At 29.9% G+C, this 9093-nt stretch overlaps 1 pseudogene; it reads right to left on the reverse strand.

Moving 5' to 3' along the window:
* LOC107456169 (techylectin-5A-like) overlaps positions 1-7041 on the reverse strand; it is an 8509-nt pseudogene extending 1468 nt beyond the window's left edge.
* Between the last annotated feature and the right edge of the window lie 2052 nt (positions 7042-9093).

Genomic DNA, 9093 nt, shown 5'->3' on the forward strand with positions numbered 1-9093 from the left:
TTTTTCCAATAGAAATTACTATATATATATATATACATATAAATGGGTTATATATCCGATGTCCCATCTGCGTCAGAGTGTTAACTAGATAGAGGTTAGTTTCTCTTCGATGAAACAGCTAGAAATTATACCTATTCCGATACTTGAAGCGAAAGTCAGAGTGTTTCGTAGATCTGTTCAGAGATCAGTTTAATTAATTACTATCAGTTTATTTAATAAAGTACTTATAAATAAAATTATTTTATTTAATAAAGTTAAAATTAGTTTATTTTATAAAATACTTTAGTATCCAATGTGAGCGAGCTTAGAGAATTCTACTTGCTCAATCGAAATAATTAATTTTTAAAACATATATAACACTTACTACCACGTTTGCAAACAAACATCTTAAATAAATTTCTATTGACTTACAGTATTCGATCCATAATTGAAACCTGAAATTTTTTTAAAAAAAATTGAAATTTTTAATTAATTAACTAATAGTTTGAAGGCTCTGCTCTTTATTGGCTGACACTTGCCAGCATCGTCATTACGTCAGAGAGAATCATCCTTAAGTATTAGAAATCTCGATTTTAACTTATCATTCCTGTTTAACTTATAGCTCAGTTCTCAAAAAAAATTTCAGAAAGGAAGTAGAGATACCAAAGTCAGAGGCTGATTTACTTTCTTGAGTGGAATAAATCAGTCAATTGCAACTTTATGATTGTAAATAGCAACTAGTCGTTTGCTTTATTGCTATAGGATGAAACGCATTTTCTAAAAATATATTCCTATTGGTTGCAACCTAACTAAAATGATCATTGACGTCTTTATTCGTTTGATATTTCACTTCTTTGTTGCCAGCGCAAAAAAGGTTATTTCTTCGATTTTAGCAACATACGCATTAGCGTCCTAAATATATATATATATAACCAACCTGCAGTTCCACTATAATCTGTTATATGCAATTTGTATTTATAATCTTCATCCTCTATCCAAAAATTGTTATAAAGTGCATGAGCAGTCTCATTATCTCAAAACGAGCTGAATACCTCTTTTGGTAAGTCAAGGCATGGATGTTGTCATTTCCTAAAAGTATTATTTTTAACAGAATCAACTAAAGGTAATAGTTTTAATTAATATAACATTTATGATACATATAAAAACTAATGATTTCAAAAAATCAAATTGTTTTCAAAATAAAGAGAGGAGCAATTTGTTTACTGATGCATTTAAAAAGAAAAGTGATGTAAATAGTCACGTTTTGCTGTCATAGCTTATATTATAGCTTACTATCATAGCTGTTGGCCTATTTGAAGGGATTGGTGCTATAGTTAAGCTCAGATTAACAAATTGTTGATGAGAGCCAAATTAATTAACGAAGACATTTTTTATGATAATATGGTAACAAATGTTAGACCCGGTGAGATAGCTACCTGCTCTATTTATTACTCAGGAAAAAATTAATTTTGTAATGAAAAAAGAAAATGTTTCCTTTTTTAGAAACAGTACAGTTAGAGATTATGACAGTAATCTAAAAACTGTGGCTTCAGTTAATCAGATTAGTGGTCAAAAATTTGGTCACTTGAAATTTATCTGTATTTCTGCCTGTTTCCTAATTAATCTGGACTTAACTGTCACATCCTGATTCTGATGTTTGAAAAGAGAGTCACACTTTGGAAAGGAGTGTGAAGAAGTTTTTTTTTTCTACTGGCAGGCACTGAATTTTGAATCTTTGCCTATACTATGCCAGAATTGGTGCTCATTTCGCGTTACCCAGTGGGAACCTGTGAACCAAAGTCACGGAGGCGAGCAACATTGCCCACGCCACACTGCCACAAATCCGTTTTATAGGGTGGGCCACATTCACACATCATACACACACACACACAATAGAGGACAGCACAAAAAGAGAGAGAAACATCCATGCCCAGAGCGGGATTCGAACCCGCAGCCTATGGCTTCGCAGTCAGGCACGCTAACCGCTCGTCCACCAGGCCGGCGAGTGTGAAGAAGTTGAAAAGAGCTTTAATTATATTTTGCAGCAACCTTTTTCACCACAAAGCACGCCAACTAGAAATTGTGACCCTATGGCAAGCGTGGAACGCAAGAAGTTTTCATTAAATTACTTTTATTTATTTAAATTCACTGAGGCAACATTCCAAGTCCGAATCAGTTTGAAAGTCAGAATCAGAAATAAGTAAAATTTTTGACGTAAAATATCTCAAACTATATAGTAAGTAAAATTCATAAATAATTTTTCTTTTAAATTTTAAATAAAATTTTTCATTAGACCATATCTCAGGATGCGAGGGTGACCAGTGTTCCTTCACTATGAAAGTCCATGGCGTATGGGAGAGTGGCTGATTTTAGAAAGTACTTGAGTGCGGTGAGTTATAAAGAGAAAAAAGTAAAATATATTGCGTATTTTCAAAAAAATAGGCAATTTAAATTTGAATAACGTTTTGAATTTTTACATGGATGATTGTAAGTAATCTTCTTGTGAAATATTTCAAAAAGTTGTGACTAAAATAGTAACTGTAGCTGCAATGTAAGTCTATGGTTTAAAATCAAAACAGTGACTTATAGATTAGATTTTGAAATGAAATAGAATAAGTGGCACCCTGAACATTTGAAAATATTCAACCTTTATATTTAATTTTATTAGCCGAGAATATACCAAAAATATTATATTTTATTGGCATAGATAATTGAAAAAAGTTTGGCATTTCTGCCCTTAATACTTTGTTAACTTAAATGTCTAGAAGTTAAAGAGGGCAATGAAATAGTTTTCTAAGCTACCTTTTGTACCCTTTGTGCATTTGTTTCATATTTATTAAAAAAAATCCCGGATGAAGATCATGCAACGTAGGACACCAATTTTCTAGTTTTTCTAACCTTATACACGTAAAGCAGGAAAATTGATTTGCGCTTTTACTTTTCACGTCTACTAAATCTTGCAAAACAAATCGTTTTCTTTTGTTTAAATCATTTTCTCTCTCTTTAAAAAAATTTACATTTACTCCATATGTAAGCACAGAAATCAAACTGTTAGTATTAAGTTTAACTTTTAAAAATGTGTTCTTTTCTCTAACATTTCGAGACTTCTTGTATTTTTATCAAAGTAAGAATTTTCTCCACTCGTAATAGTGGGAATTATCTTCAAACTTACCTAGCCAAAAGTCTCTTCTTAAACTTCCAAATCCCTCTTTGTACTGTTTCCAAGTTTTATAAAAATAATCAATTGGTCTTTTAAAATCACCTCTTCTTTGAATTACCTGAAAATATTTAATAAATTAAGTTTAACTAAATGCTATGCTATCAAAGACATATTTTTGAATTTTATTTACCGAATTACTTTCGCTACAGTACAAAATAATACTTATTTAAGTTTTCTTAGACATGCATACGTGAAAGAATGTATATTTACACTTTTTCAAAAGTGGTCACTAAAAATAAGATTTTTCCGCCTTGAAAAGTTGGCAATTTCTTTAAATTTAACCCTATTTCTATCATTTATTAATAGCGTGTATGCTTCCAAATATAGGACTTTATTAATATTTCAATTTCTACTATAATTTTCAAAGCCTTTTCATTCGATAAATCGTCATTCCATAAATCGTCATTTAATAATTAATTAATACAGAATAAATTACAAAATAAGACAACAAAATTTGTATTTTTATTTTAAATGCTTATGGTTGTAAAGTACATTGAAGTTTCTGTAAGCTAATCTAATCACGGCAACTAACTTTGAACTGATGTTTTACGTCCTCTAATGGCACTCAATTCCCATAAAAATTTGAAGTTTATAAAAGTAAATCCTTACTTAGCCAAAAATGTCTATAATTCTTAAAATGATGTAATTTTTTAGGGCTTTAACAAAATCTGTCAAGATACGATTTAATTCTTTTACTTTCCAAAAATGTTTCTAAACATTAGAAAAAAGTTAGAGATCTTTTAAGATGTTTTGAGTGTTATAAATAAGCTTTTCATGAAATTTTAAAAAAAGTGTATGCAATTTTTTTCACTGCACTCAAATATAGCAGTATCCCTATCCTACTAAAGTACCCAACTATACATTATTGTTTGTAAACTATGACAAAGCAAACAGCTAATATGTAATGCCGGTCACCTAATTTATCGTCCTGTGGCCTCAATAATAGTACAAGCTTTTATTTCTTTTAAAATTTATTACCTGAACTAAATGAATTTTATTTTATTTTATTACCGTCATTGAACAGCCGACCCTATTTCATGGGTTTACGACTACTAATGGTCAACTCCGTAGCCATGCAATTTTGAACCCAATACAGAAGACAAGGGACATCTTAGATCGAGTATTGGGAGAAATTTCGCCTTCGTGGAGGACTTTTTGATGGAGCTAACCCGCATTTGCGTTACATGGAGAGGATCTCCCGCGGTTTGCCTGGCTGCAAGGGGACTCTAACCCATGATCCTTCTACCACTGCGAATATTTCACGTCAGCACTGTGGTCGGTGCAAACCGGATGCGGAATTCGTGTCGACTGGGATTCGAACTCGGTTCACCTCATGGGAAGGCGAATGCTCTTAAAAAATGCTAAACAGGAGAGTGGGTCCATACACGCCACTAGATTGGAAAATCGCAGCAGAGCATTGCATTAATCAGAGTAGCAGAGAAAGGAAAGGAAATGTCTGAGATATTTCCGTTATGTAGTAACCCACAGTATGAATAGCACGTATGTACCACAGTATGTATAGTATGTATTTTTTTAAAAATGATACTCAATATGAAATATTAATAATAACACCATACATTTTTTTAAAAACCATTCGGTGCTTTAGTTCTAATTCAAACTTTTTGAATTATATTCATCGTGTTTTTTAACAATGATTTGTGCATCATTATACGTAAGTTAGAACCATAGAAGTCGTGTAGGAAGGGAACAGGGGAGGGGGGCATCCCCCCATAATTTTCTAAAACTTTAAAGGTGTTTCAATGTTGCTACTTTTTTAAAACCAGAACTAGAGAATATTTCTATAATAAATAATCAGAAATATCTCAATAAACAATTACCATTAAATAAATTTCATANTCGTGTAGGAAGGGAACAGGGGAGGGGGGCATCCCCCCATAATTTTCTAAAACTTTAAAGGTGTTTCAATGTTGCTACTTTTTTAAAACCAGAACTAGAGAATATTTCTATAATAAATAATCAGAAATATCTCTATAAATAATTACTATTAAATAAATTTCATACGAATCACAACTTTCACACTACTTAATATAAATATAACGCACGTTTCTTTCGGATGTTTGATTAGAATATATTCATAACTGTTTTGCTTCCTTACTAATAAGCTTTTAAAAGTTTAGAGGATCAGATTACAAAATATATACATAACATTGGCAGATTATTGCGCTTAGTAAAATAGTAACATATATATATATATATATATATTTATNTACTACATGTTATATATACTAGCTGAATGCCCGTTCTTCGCATGGGGTGAATAAAAAATAAGTAAAGTATCTATAGATCACAGTAAAGAAGCACTACGAAATCATGCTCGTAATCGTAACTGAAAAGCACATAGCGACACAATTAAAGAGCACAATGGAAAAACCTGATAAGTGACATATTTAATGGGAATTAATGAATCACTGGTTTTGCCGTTTTTTAAATCTTAACACAGCTAATCACTTAAACTTTTAGTATGCTAGTATGATTTTTTATTTCAAATTAGGCATTAAGGTTTTATTTTTTAGGTAGTTAGGTTTTATTTAAAATTAAAAACAATAAAGCGAAGAATTATTAGTCCGCTCTTAAATTGATAATAAAATTGTTACGATACAACTTTTTTTTCTTTCTGAAAATGTCACTTACCTGCTTCTTCCACTAAATTTTTCAATTAATATAGCTAAAATAATTTCAATTTATTTATTTATTATTTGTTGCCATTTACGGTGGCTTTACGTTATTGAAGTAAGTAAAACTTGTTTTTTGACTTACCGTCCATCCTCCGCCATCTGTTTCCATATCACAATAGACTTCGAATGAGGAACATCCTACATTCCTGCTTTTAGGGTAAACTTCGTAAATGCCACTTTTCCGGAAACCATTTTCAAAAATCTCAGCACAATCCACCGGCTTTTGATGAAGGTCACCTGTAGAAATGATACACTTGTTAAGAGAACGCTCGATTTCAAATCACTTCAAAATTGTTAATACAAAAAGTAGTTCAAAAGAAGTGAATAGGCCACTGTGAATGACCGAAATTGGTGATTGTTAACTTCTAGTGAATGTTGACAATCACATAGTCTCGTTGGTAAATGTCCGAAAGTACCACTGCTCGGTGTATATGCCCGGTATGCCCTACAGGAAAGTTTTTTTGGGTTCAGTTTAAATTTAATTTGATAGTCTTATTACTTTTCTAATCATGTAATCTATTATCGAAATTCCAATGAATAAGGAAGATAGAAGGTTTCTTTTTTTTCTTATTTGCAGATAACTTTTTACTTTCAGATGCATAATTTGAGCCCTTCGTATAGTGCGTAAATTATTTATTTTATAACAGCACATGATTTTTATGATGATATATGTCACCTACTGTATTAACTAATTTTTAAAAAAAATCCAGAAGTTAATTTTAATTTTATTTCAAAAAGAAAAATTTTTCTTTGAGTACTTGTGTTAAAATGGAGGAAGGGGAGAAATTCGACACCAGAATTTTAAAATATATCGTTTCAGTTTCTGTTATAAGTTAGGATGTAGTTTTTCAGAATTAATTTTTTGTTAACTGTAACTAATAATATCCATACTTAACCATGACTAATAATACCCATACTTCGTTAGATTGATATATTTCTTAAAGACAAATGTTAAATGGAATAAATAAATAATTTAATCTCCAGATTCTCTGTTTTTTTTATAGTATTTATTATATTACTCACATTCTTGTTTCACATTTTGTGAGAGAAAAGAATTTTCATTCTGCAAATAGTTTACTTCATCAAAGTCATCCATGCACGCAGAGCCAAAACACAAAGAAAAAACAATTGAAAAAGCAATAACAGAATGCCTGAAATTTATAAATTATTATTATTTGTAACATTGGAATGCATATAATATAAACAAACCAAATTTACTTAAATCTTCACTTGAAAATTTTTACATATGTAAGTGCCCTGCACAAGCTGAAACAAACGCAGGAATTCACTCAAGCATAGAAGACACTATATATATATATATATATATTGCTCGAAATAGCTTGTTTAATTTCTTTTTCTATCGACGTAATTCAATAATATGTATCATATTTTAATAATAATAATACTAATGTATATATATATACATAGATTATATATATATACATTAGTATTATAATTATTATTAAAATATGATACATATTATTGAATTACGTCGATAGAAAAAGAAATTAAACATGCTAATTCGAGCAATTTTTGAGTAAAATGAAAGATATAATTTATGCTTACATTTTCAGGTTTCTCTTAAGTTACTGTAGAAGAAAATAGAAAAGCATCTGTTATAAATCAAATTTCCCTAACAATTTTTAAAACCCGTGAAATATGAGTTATCTTTCAACTATAGAATTTTCTTCATCTCAAAAGATTAGAAGAAACAATAGTCCACTTATTACTTCCCAAACTAATATCTGATAAGCTACATTCTCATGAAAACAGTTATTTCAAACTAAGTTCATTAAAATTTTTTAAAAAAAGGGAGTAGTGACTAATGACATTCTGAGTAGTACATAATGAGTAGCGAGTAATGAAAAGCGACTAATATTATAATTTCTAATTACGTAAAGACACGAAAAAAATGCCTATATTTTAAGTAATAGAGATATGTTTTGTGTAGTTAATTCATTTAAATCATTTCCTCGTGCCTTACTTTAGCAACTTTCACTCTCTTATCTGTTAGAAAGTGATAAATATAATGTTTAAAAATAATGCTTAAGCTGAATTGATTGTGAAATCTACCTTTTACAAACTTGTTTGTAAAAGAAAAGAATTTTATTATTTACTTCTTATAAATTATTTTATTAAAAAAAAAATATGAGAGACTGATAGATGCAAATTAATGTTACCTGATTTCATGTACTATCTGGCCATACACTTCCTGGGCAAATTATTCGACGCACTATAAGATTCCGTGTAAAATCTTAATTATCAGGTGATACTATGCAGCAATATTGTTTTTACGTTGCTGAAACCGGTTTGAACTTGCTTACGTTCGTGAATCAAATGGTTAACATTGCAATGCAGTACGTTAAAAGTAAATACAAATAGGAAGTATATAAAAAATTTCCTGAATAAAAACCCATTACATGTATGTTTAAACATGAAAGTATTGCATATAATCTCGTGCAAAACATGCAATTATTGAAACACTACAGTGCGTCAAATAATTTAATCTAACTATTAAAGTATACTATTACAATACCTGATGTAATAAATAGTCTATATTTATACAATATGTCGTCCAGAATTTCAAATCATCGATTTTGTATTATATGTCTTCTAATTTAACCAATTGATTCACGAGCGTAAACAAGTGCAAACCGGTTTCAGTCGCGTACAAACAATGAAGCTGCATAATATCACCTTATAATTAAGATTTTAACATGGAATATTATAGTTCGTCTAATAATTTGACCAGGGGCTGTAAGTATTCGGGCGCTCATCTAACGAAATAGATCTTGCTTGGTGATCCCAAAGGATAAAAGGTTATTTTTCATGGTTGGGCCTTTAGTTGAAAACATGAACTTGAGGGTATATATTCTGCTCTTTGTGTATATAAAGTTTAAAGACCCTTCAACATGCATATAAATTTTAGATTTTTTTTTTTATTTTACACAACCTTCTTCAATTTATGGTTGAATGTGCATCCAAAGTTTAAAACTTTTTAAACACATCAATTTAACAAGAAAAAGGAAGAAAAAAATTTTAGTTTTAAATAATCCTTTATTCTAAGTGTAAGAAAGTACTTATTTTTCTAAGTCATAAATTTGCAATCATTTCACATGAAACTAATAACGCCTCAAAATATTTGCTTTATGTAGACTGTGTGATAAATTATTTTAAATATTGTTTGCATTACTAGAT

Source organism: Parasteatoda tepidariorum, chromosome 10 (genome assembly GCF_043381705.1).
Source record: "Parasteatoda tepidariorum isolate YZ-2023 chromosome 10, CAS_Ptep_4.0, whole genome shotgun sequence".
Lineage (NCBI taxonomy): Eukaryota > Metazoa > Arthropoda > Arachnida > Araneae > Theridiidae > Parasteatoda > Parasteatoda tepidariorum.